Source organism: Cyprinus carpio, chromosome B22 (genome assembly GCF_018340385.1).
Source record: "Cyprinus carpio isolate SPL01 chromosome B22, ASM1834038v1, whole genome shotgun sequence".
In the NCBI taxonomy this organism is placed as follows: domain Eukaryota; kingdom Metazoa; phylum Chordata; class Actinopteri; order Cypriniformes; family Cyprinidae; genus Cyprinus; species Cyprinus carpio.
In genome coordinates, this window is record NC_056618.1 from 35,960,042 (window position 1) to 35,975,210 (window position 15,169).

Sequence of the window (15,169 nt, forward strand, 5' to 3'; positions counted from 1 at the left end):
GCGAGTAAACTAAAGAATATACTAGACAGTGGCGATTTTATTGCCAAGGTGCGCATAGAGGGTTGCTATGATTATCTGTAAACATTCGATACTTAAAGCCCTTCCAGATATTGAAAATGCTTTTTGTTTATCAATTTAATTATTTTTTTAAAAAAAATATTAATATTTAACTTTTAATTCTTTACAATAATTAATTATATACATTAATTTATATATTAATTAAGTAATTAACATAATTATTTTTAAAACTAGCCTGATTATATAATTTAATAAAAATGCACAAAATAAATTTGATATAAATGTGATGCATCATGATATCGAATTGAATCGAATCATTGACATGATAATCGTAATCAATTTGAACCGTAAAACCATTGCCGATTCACACCCCTAATAATTAGACAGTATTTTGCTGAGTGTACTTTTGTTCTGGTACCTTGGCTGGTTTAGACCTATAATGGACAACTGACTCATATTCTTCATATTTTGTGTGATAGTCAGTTCACAGTAGTGACAGAAATTAACTTTTAATTTAAGGTTAATATTTACCCCATCATGCTTCATTTGTCAAATTATTAATAAACTCACAAGACATATTTCATTTATATTATTACAAAACATATTTACATACTCCACACAGTAACACCATCAATAAATTAATAAATACCTATCATGACAACAACAACAAAAACAAAATAAAATAAACATAAAATGAATTTAGGTTGTCGTTATGGTTCTGTTCTGGGTAAAAACTCCTCATGCAGCCTGTCATGAATGAGCAGCAATAATAACCCCCCTAGGCTAAACAGAACAGAACAAGGCAGATATCATTAATATTCTAGTGTATTTTATAAAATATATAAAATTCACTAGATTGAGTTGTAGATGATGGGTTTTCATGCTGAAATGTCTGTCAGGCAGTCAGAGATTTGTGTAGTTACTGTGGGATCAGCTGCTTGATGTTAAAAGTAGAGCTGTGTGTCATTAGCATAGCAATGCATAGCCTATCACACACCGCTATCATAAAGCAGTTCAGTCCTAGTATGTCTCAGTATAGCAATGCTATTTATCCTTTGTGATGTTTGTTTGCTTCAAACATTAAAACCACATGAATCCACACTGTAATTTATAAACATGTATATTCGTCATTTCTTAATGGAAGTCTTCTGACTTGTAGCAGATGCTTTGTATGTTTTTCTTATTTTAAACTGTTCAAGTTTCCTTTTTTAAAATAAAGAAACAGTGCCTTTTAAAATATTCTGGAGATGATGCTTTGCTAAAACATTCTTTCAGTGTCACATTAAAAACAAATGAACCATGATCTCTTACTGCAGACAATCAGGTTTTCCATGTCAATTATGAAGTATTTTGCACTTTGGAACAAAGTGCTACTGTAATCTACAAAAATTATTACAATTAATATTTGACTTTTTTATATATTTATTTTGTATCCACAGGCAAAGAATTCACATGTGATTATTTTTACACATCCTGTGGTTCTGACCGGAGTGCCCTTTCAGTCGGTCACTCTCGACGCCACGTCGGTGACCGACGAATTTGGTGACATTGCATTTGTGAATGTTATAGAACATGAACATGATGTTAAATGCTGAATAGATTTGTGAAACACAAAAATAGTGTTTGTATTTGTATGCATTTCGTTTTACTAAGATTTCTCATTCTGCAAGAAGCACTAACAAAACAAGATCTGATATCCACTGATATGAACTTCTCTTCACAATGCATGTGCTTTATTTGGCATCACGGCACCATTAATGGGGGCAGCTGTGGCCTAATGGTTAGAGAATTGGACTTGTAACCCGAAGGTCGCAGGTTTGAGTCTCAGTGCTGGTAGGAGTTGTAGGTGGGTGGGGAGTGAATGAACAGCGCTCTCTTCCACCCTCAATACCCATGACTGAAGAGCCTTGAGCAAGGCATTGAACCAACACCCACTCCCCCCCCACGCGCTGGATATATAGCTGCCCACTGCTCCGGGTGTGTGTTCACGGTGTGTTCACTTCTCACTGCTGTGTGTGTGCACTTGGATGGGTTAAATGCAGAGCACCAATTCCGAGTATGGGTTACCATACTTGGCAAAAATGTCACGACTTTTTTTAACTAGAAATTCTTAGTAATGCGTAAAGTTATGCAAGTTGTTTATTCTTTCTCCTGTACTTCCTCTTTCACATCATTCTCTCAGTACAGTGATACATACAGTGATCAGTGAAGACTGCATTTCTTTCTTTTCAAATTAAGAAGGTGCATTTATTAAGATAAACTGGAATTATAATCATTAAATCTGTTTCAATTCACAGGTACAAATATATCCGTGTCAGACTGAGCACCAACAGTGTGAGAGGCCTGATAGAATAGAAATATATAGATGTAAGATCAAAGTTGTGGTTTCATAGCAGCTGTTCACTTTATTTTCATGTAAATACATAATTATAACTACAGCTAATACCACCATTACAATAAAGAGCCATCAAAATATTACTTCACACCCCTCTTCCACATAAAACACAACAAAACAAAACTTCACAAAATAAAAAAAAAATCCTTTCAAATTAAAAACTAAACGAACAAAAAAACAATTTCTGTAGAAAACTTGCATGTTAGTCAGTGTGACATTTTCTGAAAACATGTTACAAGATTATCAACATTATCAAAAAATCTTCAGTAATACGTGAGGTACATTTGTATGTCTTTAATCTGTTGTGATGTTTCTAAAGATCTGACCGCAGGTTTCAGGAAGTCTTGAGTCTTTAACACCGTCTTTGTCTTTAACTGTCTGTCATCATTCAGTCACTATGGAGCTCAGTCAACTTCCTCTTGTGCTCTGTGAGTATTATTTTCTCTAAATGTATTTCAGTTGAATTGCTATTATATTATGTAAATAATCAAGTGTTTTAGTGTTCTAGATTTATGTCTTTTCTTGCTGCTCTCAGAGTTTCAGATCCAGCTCTAGTCCATGATATATGAGTGAAGGATGAGTTTGAGAGAGGAAGTGTGCAGTTAGTGCTGTTTGTGAAAGAGAAATGCACTCTGTTGTGTTGTAGATCAGTGTTTGTTCACTCATTCAGTTTTGTGATGTAATGCTGTTGAATCAGTTCTGTTGGTTTGTTTTGCAGTTACTGTCACTGTTGTTGTAATATTCACTAGTACACAGTTAGTAAGAGTTTGTCGTTATTCTTATGCTTGTGATCAGACTGTTGTCTTGAAGTTCCCGAAACAGTTCTCTGCTGTGACCAAATCTATAAAATACCAGTCAGATGTTTTCATGTTTATCTAGACACATATACAGTCCCCACACAATATCTTAATATTTGTTCATCTTTATAATTATCAGCTCTATGTTCAGATTATAATGAGTTTTTCTCTTTGTGTTTAAGTGCTGATTTCAAACATCTACTCTCAACATGATGGTGAGTCAATTTGATTCATATATTTTCATCATAAATTTTCATGAGTGGTTCTGCATTAACTGTTATAAACCAACTGAGAGTTGAGAAATTAAATTTTATGAAGATTATAAATGCACCATTTTAATAAGTTGAATTATTCATGTGACAGTTCTGAGGTGTGACAAGAAACATCAGTTTATCAAAAACAGCAGATATATTTTTTCATTCTATGTGAAATCAAAATCGAAACTGAGGGACAAGATCTTGTTATAAAACTTACTGAAAAATTTTCACATCTCATGTCTTCCAAATTCTCAATGATTGTGTATTGACAGATCTTTTATGAATGACTATAACAGCTATAGAACAACACTGCAGTCTCATCTGATTTAGCATCTGTGTTTACAGTCAAGTAACCGTGTTCATACAGTAAAAACAGCACATTATTTTAATTGTGAATTGTTGCTGTTCTTCAGAAACACCAAAACCCACAGTGAGCATCAAACCTGCTCAACATGTATTCAGAGGAGAGAGAGTCACTCTCAGATGTGACATAAATGCTGAAGGAGTCACTAGCTGGCAGTACGGCTGGTATAAAGACGGTTCAGTCAATGCTTTCAGTGATAAACAGGAATACACATTCAGTTCTGTAACTGAGTCTGACGCAGTTAAATACTCCTGTGATGGAGGAGAGAGAGGAGGATCTCACAGCTCACACCGCAGTGATAAAGTTACACTGACAGTATCAGGTGAGTTTGATCATCTCTTCACACACACACACAAGTTTAACATGTTATTAATGAGTGATTTCTCACCTTCAGTTCCCAGAGCAGTTTTAAGTGTTTCTCCACAGACGTGGTTGACTGAAGGAGATCCAGTGACTCTGATCTGTGAGGTTAAAGGCTCCTCTACAGGCTGGACATTCAGCTGGTTCACTGAAACTGTCTCATCAGGTAAGATATTCATTTTGCTTCATGTAGCAACATCTGAATAAACTGTTTTCATTAAAAAAAAAATATATATATATATATATAGAGTATATATATAGAGAGAGATTAAAGATATTTAATCAGTCTGAATACTCTGATTATACCAACAAAATTAATTTATAAGACTCATGTAAAAATGTCTGCTCATTTCTTGAGGTAACTGCACTTTTTCACTTTATACAGACTATGATCTGCTCTCAGACAGCAGCAGAGGAGCTGGAGGAAACTACACTGTCACTTCTGCTGCTCTAAAACACACAGGAGTTTATGTGTGCACAGCAGAGAGAGGAGAACCAGTCGATTACACACAGTACAGCAACACACAGTTAATATGGGTCACTGGTGAGTTCAAACTGAACCACAGAATGAGTGACACTCTGGACATTTTCCTTGATGTTTTTAGAGCTTGATGCGTCTTGAAATATTGTACTGTTATATTATGTACGGCTAAATGGAGAAAATGCTTCTGCTGTCAGTTTGTAACAATGAAGTCCACTGAAAACGAACGTTGGAGAGAGACTTTAGGACTGTTAGGTTCTGATCAGGTAATGGATGAGTAAACCCCCCCTGGGTGCCGGTCAGAGCACCAATAATGAGGAGGCAGGTGAATTAGCTTTCAATGTTGTATTAGTAGAAAAAAGGAAGGCCCACAGATGTACAATCAAAGGCGTAGATAGTCTGCAAAAAATAAATACAATAAAGAAATGAATAAACTAAGGATATATATAAACAATAGTAACATTTACTGTTACATAATGAAAACCGACGCATTCATAATATTCACATAATTGGCATTTCTCTACTGAAAACACAGTTAAATGAAGGGAAACCAGATATTTCACATAAAACTATAAGTCATGAGTGATCATTTGTCCCTATGAACATAAACCTCCCATATATGGATAGAATCATGGTGCATATGAATAACATTTACATAAACAGAACGCTAATCACTTGCTTGGTCTTGTAGCAGATTAACAGAACAACATCACGTTGTTAAGACATCATAACACTGATCTACATCTTTATAAAGAATAATCACACATTAAATAATATTCCCGATTGGAAAACACTAAAGAACAATCGTTACCGAACATGTCTAGGCATGTTTATATGGAAAAAAAACGCATATAACACTATAGCGATCTCTGCTAACACAAATATAAATAAAATAGGCTTACTTTGTGGTCAGTGACTAACACCCTGATATTAAATCTGCAACAATCTCCACAAATAAACTGGAAGCATCATCCTTGCAGCTGATGGCTTGGACAGATCACACGAACACACCAAACAGCGGCAGCTCATCAAACTACACTGCCCCCTAACGTCGTACTATAACAATTCCGGTTTCATAATAAAAGTCCCTCTTACAGGAGCCTTTAATACAGCCGCCCCCAAAGAGGCGGAGCTTCTTTGCTTCCATGAAAGGCGACTTAACTAGTCAGTGTTGGGGCATTAAGTCCATCCTTTGGTAAGGCCGGCAAGATGACCAGGCGAGCTACCAGTCGGGTATAAACTTGACCCTTTATCAACACATCAGCTGATCTGATATGACCATCTGGGCTTTGGTGAGTCTTGATCACTTGTCCTACAGGCCATGAGCTTCGCGGTAGTTGGGGGTCTACAATCACAACAAATGTCTGTTCCTTTAGGCTGGGAGGAGAGGTTTGCCATTTCTGCTGCCGGTTTGGAGGCTAGGGAGGTAGTCCCGTATGAACCTGGACCAGAATCGGTCCGCTAGGACCTGAGAATGTCTCCAGTGCCGGCGACTTAATATCTCTGATTCTGGATAAATGACTTGCGGCAGAGATCCATCAGGCCGCCCCCATGAGGAGACTATTTGGAGTTACTGGGTCAGCATCTGCCACGTCTGACGACACGTATCCTAAGGGTTTTGAATTAAGGATGGCCTCCACTTCCAGCAAGACCGTCATTAAGACTTCCTCTGGTACTGACTGTGCACCCAAAACTGTGTATAAGGCAGATTTTAAAACCGATCTCACTTCCCTCTCCCAAACTCCACCAAAATGAGGGGCCGCTGGAGGATTAAAGCGGAAGTGGATCCTCTGGCGGGCAAGATGACCCTGTACGTCAGGAACCAAAGCAGCATAAGCTTCCCGTAACTCCCTTTCACCCCCGCGGAAGTTTCGTACCTCGATCTGACCATAATTCTGCTGGCGTTCCTCTCCTTGCAACAAACCTTCTTAAAGCCATGAGGAATGAGTCGGTACTCAGGCTAGGGAGTAGGTCTAAATGGACAGCTCTAGTGGTCAGACATTTAAAGAGAATGCCCCAGCGCTTCTCTATACGTCTTCCAATTTTGACTAACAGGGGGCCAAAGCAGTCCATTCCGCAAGAACAGAAGGCCCCTCCAAAAATCACAATCCGCGCAACCACGTTGAAACCGGCGGAGGGATTGTCGGTTGGGCCCTCCAACATTGACATTCTGGGCATTCACGTTGAAACCGGCGGACAGCTTCGCGACCTCGGAGAATCCAATAGTATCTCCGTATTTCCCCGAACAACCGTTCCGATCCAGGATGATGCAACTGGTCATCATAATGTTGAATAATCAAACGAGTGACAGGGTGGTTAGGATCCAGAACCAGAGGATGTAAAATGGAGTCCTCAATGCCTGCAGTTCTCCGCAAACGACCTCCCACCCTTATCAGATCACTGGACGGATCCATTTCAGGGGCTAGGGTAACTAATCGACTCCCCGGACTTAACTGTCTTCCCAGTCTCTAACAGTTTATAATCCTCAGGGAAAGATTCCTGCTGAACCTGTTTGAGGATATGGAACTCAGCCTGGCGGTAATCTTCAGCCTCTGGAGAAGTCCCTGGAGCCAAATTGACCCGAAGTTCTTGAACAGTGACATCCAATAGTTCTTGCCAGGTGTTGTAATTCCATCCATTAATCTTACCAGATGAGAGCGGAACGGTACTGATCCCACAGAAGGTAGATTTCCGTAATTCAACCTGGTCTTCCCTGGTTTCAGTCTTAGGGATTACTGGCCATTCCTTGGGATCTTGGAGGAGGAAAGGGGGTCCTTGAGACCATCGGTTTGGCACAGCAAGGTATCGGAGAGGTCTTCCCTTCGTGAGGTCATCAGCGGGGTTGTCTGCAGAACTTACATGATGCCAGGAACACTTCTCCGTCAGCTCCTGGATCTCAGCGATTCTGTTCCCCACAAAGACTCTATAACGGCAGGAGTCAGAATTCAACCACTGGAGGACCGTAGTAGAGTCTGTCCACAGGGAAATAGATTTGATTGGTAGGGTTAACTCTGTCTCCAGTAGTTTTAGCCAGCTGTGCCGCAACTAGACTACCACAGAGTTCCAGTCTTGGAATGGAGTGAGCTCGTTTAGGAGTGACACGAGAGCGTGCTATAATGAAGGACAGGTAGGTCCGACCATCCTGGTCAGTAGACCGGAGGTAGGCCACCGCTCCATATGCCTGCTCAGAGGCATCCGAGAAGATATGTACCTCATGGGTGACTCCGTCCCTCACAACTTCAGGAGGAACATAAGACCGGGGAAAGGAGATGCAAGGAAGGTATTGGAGTTCGTCCTCCCATGCATTCCAGGACTGGAGGAGCTCAGGTGGTAGGTTGGGTCATCCCATCCTCTCGGCTTGTTCCACAGCTGCTTAATAATGACTTTTTGCCCGAGTGGAATAAGGTAGAAGCCATCCCAGGGGGTCGTACTGGGTAGCTAGGACCTTGTAGAGGTTCCTCAAAGTTGGAGTCTCATAGATCACAGGTCGGTGTTTGTAGGACAAAGTGTCCGTCTGCCAGTTCCAGCTAAGACCCAGTGTCGATTCAGGGATGTCAGACTTCTCCTGCGTCAACCACAACTCCACACTTGCAGCTTGTGCATGGGAAGGTAGGTGACTCAGCACAGTAGGATCATTGCAGGCCCATTGGCGAATTTCGAATCCAGCTCCGGAAAGGATATTCCGTAGTCGATCAATCAAGTCCCGAGCTTCATCTGCAGTAGGCAGGCTCTGCAGGCAGTTATCGACATAGAAACACCTCTCCACTGAGAATCTAATTGCCTCATCCGTCAGGGGGTGTTGCCGCACTTGACGCTGTAGTGCATAGGTAGCACAACAAGGACTGGATGTTGTGCCGAAGGGTAATACCTGCCACTCAAGAATTGTGGGTGCCTCATCCATCTTTAGGTCCCGCCAAAGGAAACGGAGTAGAGGACGGTCCTCAGGTATAAGGCGAACCTGATGGAACATCGCCTTAAATATCCCCACTCACTGCCACAGGATGTTCTCTGAAACGGATAAGGACGCCCAACAGTGAGGCCCCAAGGGTGGGGCCTGGCAGCAGGTACTGATTAAGGCTTTGTCCTTGATACTGATAGGAGCAGTTAAAGACAAGGCGGAACTTCCCATTGTGACTAACGAGATGGTTGGGGATGTACCAGCATTCATCTGAATCAGGTATATTGTCAGTCACCTTCCTAACAGCTCCTGTCTCAATAAGTTTCCTCATCTCCTCTTTATAGACCTCAGCTTTGACAGGCTCCTTCAGCAGACGCCTCTCCACACTGCGAAGGGTAGGTAGGACTGATTCTTTAGGTGCATTCAACAAAGGCATGTCCTTTCGCCGCAGTAGGGGTGTAGCCAACCTGTTGATTCCCTCCATTTCCAGGGTGAGAGTCTTATGGTCAAGCATCTGAAGAGCCTCCTGATCCTGCTTGGATCTGGTTACCTCTTTGCCCTCCCACTGTGGAATCGTATCCAACTGCCACAGTCGTTGAACATTCTGAAGGAGTTCATCCTGAATTGGAGCTACAGAGGTTAGCAGACACTGCTGTGGGGTAGGAGGACAGCCCATGGAAGGTATTGGACCCTGAAGTGTCCAACCTAAGCGTGTGTGAACTGCAGCTGGTGCACCCGGGCCGCCCCATCGAACAGGCTCTGTTGGGGTTATGAGATGGGGCTGATCTGAACCGATGAGAAGTAAAGGTTGGACATCAGTGAGTGGACGGAGGGGAATACCACGCAGATGTCTGTACTTCTGTTTTAGCTGTTCTACTGGGTAAGACTGGCGTGACAGGTTAAGACGATCAGCCGTGAAGGCATGATTGATCCTATAACTGATCTGAGGTTTAAAGAGGGAGAGACTTGAAAGGAAATAGAGCAACCATGAATGACCTGAATATCATCTCTCACTGTCCGCAATGGAAGATTTTCTGGGTTACCCTGAATCCCTAAGGCCTTAACTGCAGTGGAGAGTAGAATGGTTCTCTCTGACCCCATCGTCAAGAAGAGCGAAGGTGTCCAAGGATCGATCTTCATAATGCAGATTCACTGGAACCACTTTGAGCATAACTCGTCCTTTGACAGAGGGTTTATCCAGAAAGAACCTATCTGGGGAGGAATTTGTTAGGCAGCTCTTCTCCATGTTAGCTGGATCCTCCTTTGGGGATGGACTAACATTCACCTCATGGAGAGGGCGGAGATGGGTGCCCTGGCAGATGTTGCAGGGCTTTTTAAGGTCACACTGAGCAGCATGGTGTGCCCTGGCACAGCGCCAACAACGGTTTGTTACTGCGGATCCAAGTCCTGACCTGGTCTGAGGTAAGCTTAGCGAAGGAGGCACACTGGCTCAGGTAATGCTCAGTCTTATCACAGAAAGGACAATAACGTTTCACTTTGGCAGGCTTGGTCTGTGAAACAGGACCTTTATGATGGACGGGAGACTCAACCAGGGATTCTCCAACTCCATGTAGGATGGTCACAGTTCTCTTCCCTGAATCTGATTTTGCATGTGAACCCTTTGGGCATCGGCTCAGTATCATAACTGTGGCACCAAGTTTCGTAACGAAGCCAGTTTGAAAGATCAGTCAGATTAGGGGTTGTGCCAGGTTGGCGGAACATATGTCGACGAAACTCAGCTCTCTGCTCAGGGGGTAGCTTACTCAGGAGGCGTGCGACGTGGGACCCACAACTCAACTCCAGCTTACCATCACGTCCCAGAGTTCTCAATAGGCCCACTAATGACTGCACTTGGAGAGCAAACCTTTGGAAGGCTGATATATCGCCTCTCTTTATGTCAGGACTCTCAAGGACACTAGCAATCTTCCTTAAAGCTAGCTGATGTGGTTGACCAAATTTATCATGAAGTGCTGCCATCGTATCAGTGAATGGAGTTGGTGAGTTAAGATAAGCATCTGCTATCATTCTAGCCTCCTCCAGCTTAAGGTGATCCACTAAGATCTGATATTTGAAAAGTTCAGTCCCATCTGGGGGAAGCAGGTTCTCCAGAGCTATCCGGAGCCGAGCAAACTCGCCAGGATCAGACCGGCTGAACTTAGGAATCGTGGGAAAAGGTCCCCGGTATAAATATTCAGACCTAGAATGAGGTGCTACAGAACATAGGCCGGGCTCTGCCTTTGGTGCAAAGGATGGAGGATTCAAATGAGCAGGTACTGAACTGAATCGTGAAGAAACAGGCACGGTTGTGCGGTTAGCAGGTAAGGGCATGGCCGCAGATGTGAGTAACTCTCGAAGCTCTTTAGGGGTTGGAGGTGGGGGGAACCCGCCAGTGTCAGGAGCATAAGGCTTAGGAGGGCGTGTTTCAGTAGCCGGGAACACAAAGGAATACTTTCTATTCTCTGGCATCACTGGGTGGTAAACAGTGGCGCCCGTGTCGGAGAGTGTAAGGTCACCCCACCTGGTTCATCCAGTCAACGTCAGGCTCAGGCCAGGGGTGGTGGGGGAAGATCCGCAAAATTTTCCCTCATCCGCGAAAGGTGTGGATTCATACCGCCTCACAGGAGGACTGGATAGCTGCAATGCTGGTGGCTGTGCTGATGAGAGATTCTGGCCTCTGGTTAGACTAAGGTCAGCTCGAAGTGACTGAGCAACTTGAACTAATTCTCTGACTTCCGCACGGACTTCTCTCAGCTCCCTCAGGTCTGCTTGGAAAGCCTGATGAGTCTGAATAAGTTTGTGCAATGCTCATGACGCAGGTGCTCTAATTCACTGCCGTGTGCAGAGGAAATCAAACCAGCTGCTTGAGGCGAGGAGAAGGATGACTGATGGAATTCAGCATGCTGTGGAGGCTGATAATTTGAGGCTATGATCTGTGAGCCATCAGAACAGACCAGGTCACCACCAGGGGGAGTTGCCGTAAGTCTGGAAGGATAGGGGGGTAGTCCGGGCGGACAGTTGCCTCCAAAGGATGCGGAACATCATACTCAGCGACAGGTCCTGACTCGGGTATACTGTAACTTCATACTGCTGAAGGTGAGCTGGTGGACGAGTATGACGTTTAGGACGAGCACCACTAAAAACAATCTCCTCATCAGGATTTAGAAATAACTTTAAACTAAACAGACCAAATATTTCCCCGCTTCTGAAGTGTAAATACGATATTTTGCGTACCTGACATTTTATATTCAATTAGAATGTAATTCAATTTAATTTCGATTGTTTTTAAATTATGTCATATGTAATGTAGAATAGTTAATAGGCAAATTACACATTTAGCTTCTATCAGTGGTCAACATGACAACAACAATTTTTTCCTGTGGGCTTTAATTTCATAAGGATGCATTACTTTTATTACAGGAACTGCTCCCTATTTAGGACTCTGCTGATGGATGCAACAAAATAATAAAGACATAAAGCACAGGTAAACGTAATGATGTTACAGAAAGTAATTGTCCCATGTTGATCATTTAATAAAGGTAGTTTTTTTGTTTTCTAAATAACCAAAACCATCTTTGGTCCTTACATTTCACTGATATTTGAAGAGAAAATTCAGTTTAAACACACTTCTTATTCTTTTCTCTGTTATTGATTTGTAGACATTGTAAGTGGAACCAACCTGAAGTCACCTATGGCTGAGATTGAACTCAAACCTACAGAGAAAGAAAGAAGAAAAAAGAAAGAAAACAAAGGTAAAACTCAACAAAAGTTGATGATCGTATGGTTTTATGATCATGACAATAGTGTACAGCAGAGCTAAAGACCTTTGGTGTAAAAAGCCTATTGTTTTAAAATAAATTATTTCTAGAAGCTGTAGAGGTTTTATGAATATAATATGAATATTGGACACACAGTAAGCACTAGTGGTATTAACTTTTGGCATCTTTTAGGGAAAACCAGTGAAAGTTCTGACACTGTTTACTCACTCTAAACTGAAAACCTGGAAAACACCATCAAGGTGAGCGTCAAAGTAAAAAACATCAATCACACATTCACAAGGAGCCACTTAAACTGCATCTACAAGCATTGTTGAGAATCTAAAGAATAAACATGAAACATGCAAAGATTAAAAATGTGGCATGTTTTGTAGCATTTTTAAAATTCATTTACCTCATTTTCAGCTGCTGGATCTAGTGATGTGATGAATGCTCAGATTAAATAAATGGTGGAGGAAGGAGAAACTTTCAGTCCCAGGACGCTGATGAGTTTAGGCTGAGAAGGGCTGGAGGATGACCAGGAAATCATAAGGCCATTATCATCTTTGTGATGCTCTGAACACTTGATGGCAACAGATTTAGCAGTATTTAACATCAGTGATTATCTGACCCTAACCTAACCACTTGGGTGCTGAAGTGTAATTAGCATGTAATTTACGTTCATTGACTGGGAAAGAAAAAAGTTTTGGTGTGTGTGTGTGTTGTGTGTGTGTGTGATTGGAGAAGAGAGAGAGAGAGAGAGAGAGTGGAGGTGAAATTTCAGTTTCTCTTCTGTTCTTCTTGATCTTAAAAAGTATTTTAGCAGAGTTTTCATGGTCATGGAAAAACAATCAGAAATTTTTAAATTGTGATTTCCAAGTGTGGAAAAATCATGGAAATTTTCTAAAATTATGTTATAAATTTATATAGCTGTTTTTTCAACGGTAAAATATTTTAATTTAAGTGCTATAAATACGAGTCTAATCTTTAGATTTTAAAATTGCTTAAAACTGGTCCAAAAATGTGTTTTTTGACTCGTCTTCTTGTTCTTAGTCAGAGATTAGAATAATTGTTCACAATAATAAGTAAAAAAAACTGAATTTTATGTACATGTAAACACATAAATGTTTTCAGTGCCTCCAATAATTAGATTTTTCCTAAGATAATTAACTATTACCCAGGGATCCTCACTCGCTTAATCATTCTTAATTACTTTTAGCTTCATTTTTAAATTTTGCTGCAAGAGAAACAAATCACAACAACGTTTCGGCGGTAAATCATTTCTTCAGTGAATCATACAGTGACATTCTCTACAAAAGGACTGTTCTTAAAAAAACAACAGAACCACCTGGGTGAAAAGTCATCATAACAGGGATGCGTTCAGCCCCCGACAAACAATGGTGGTGCGTTGAAAAGAAAAAAAAAAAAAAAAAACTGTTTCTGATGACTGCAAGAGTTGCAACTATGGCAGCTGAGAAGGCCATTCTTTGTGTTTTCTTTTTGAAGAATTTTTTCGGCACCTGAATTGAAATCGGTATAAATATTTGTTTTTTTAATGCTGCAAAATAATTTTGCTGATTTTACAATTACTGCCCTGCTGTCCAGAATAAAAAGAGAACATCTGAATCCAGTGAAGGGATTTTTGTGGAAACTGTGGTTCCTAATTATTGTTATCCAAAAAATTTTGCCACCCCACTTTCCAGATGAAAAGACAAACATTTCAAGTGAAGGACAATCAACTTCTTACCACCGAGACTGTGTTATGGAAAAAATCTATATGACCTTATTATTTTTTATTGTATTAGGCTTTCACATTATTTTTGCTGATCACTGTAGTTGTGCTATGATATTGTAATATTTACCATTATATAATCGGAGGAGTATAGAAAATGTTTTTGAAAAGTGTCACTCCACAATACAAAAATATGTACAGTATTTTTGTTACATTAATCAGTTCTGTCTAGCACACCTTCCTAAGGATAGGATTTATGGACCAGAAGACATTGCAATTACTAAATGATATTTAGACAGACTTAAAGAAGTTCAGATCTATACTTGTGCTCTTTATTAATTTCAGTTATTTTGCCTTTAATGTAAATAAACATGTGCAAGCAATATACTTGCTCTTCAAAAAGTCTATTTAAAACTTAATTACATTGTGCAAGCTGTCTCTTTAATACCGCGCGTGGGTTTATATACATGTTGCTGCTGATTGGACTGACATGTTTGACATACCCACCAAACAAGAGAAAACGCATCTCAAACTCCCTGGCAAACCGTTTCCAGGAAACATGTCGTTCAAACTGAAAACCGTAGCAAAACGTTGTGCACCGCTTTTGAGCTTGAAACTTGCCCCTGGTGAAAAGTCACATAACAGATGTTACTGATCATATACAGGTGTACAGGTGCTTCTCAATAAATTAGAATGTCACGGAAAAGTTTTTAATTTATTTCAGTAATTCAACTCAAATTGTGAAACTCGTGTATTAAATAAATTTCAGTGCACACAGACTGAAGTAGTTTAAGTCTTTGGTTCTTTTTTTTTATTGTGAAGAGATTTTGGCTCACATTTAACAAAAACCCAACAATTCACCATCTCAACAAATTAGAATATGGTGACATGCCAATCAGCTACTCAACTCAAAACACCTGCAAAGGTTTCCTGAGCCTTCAAAAAGGTCTCTCAGTTTGGTTCACTAGGCTACACAATCATGGGGAAGACTGCTGATCTAACAGTTATCCAGAAGACAATCATTGACACCCTTCACAAGGAGGGTAAGCCACAAACATTCATTGCCAAAGAAGTTGGCTGTTCACAGAGTGCTGTATCCAAGCATGTTTAACAGA

The 15,169-nt window shown here is 40.8% G+C and overlaps 1 pseudogene; it reads left to right on the plus strand.

The window, feature by feature from the left end:
* The first annotated feature begins 2,810 nt into the window (after window positions 1-2,810).
* Window positions 2,811-15,169, plus strand: part of LOC122141655 — a 48,303-nt pseudogene continuing 35,944 nt past the window's right edge.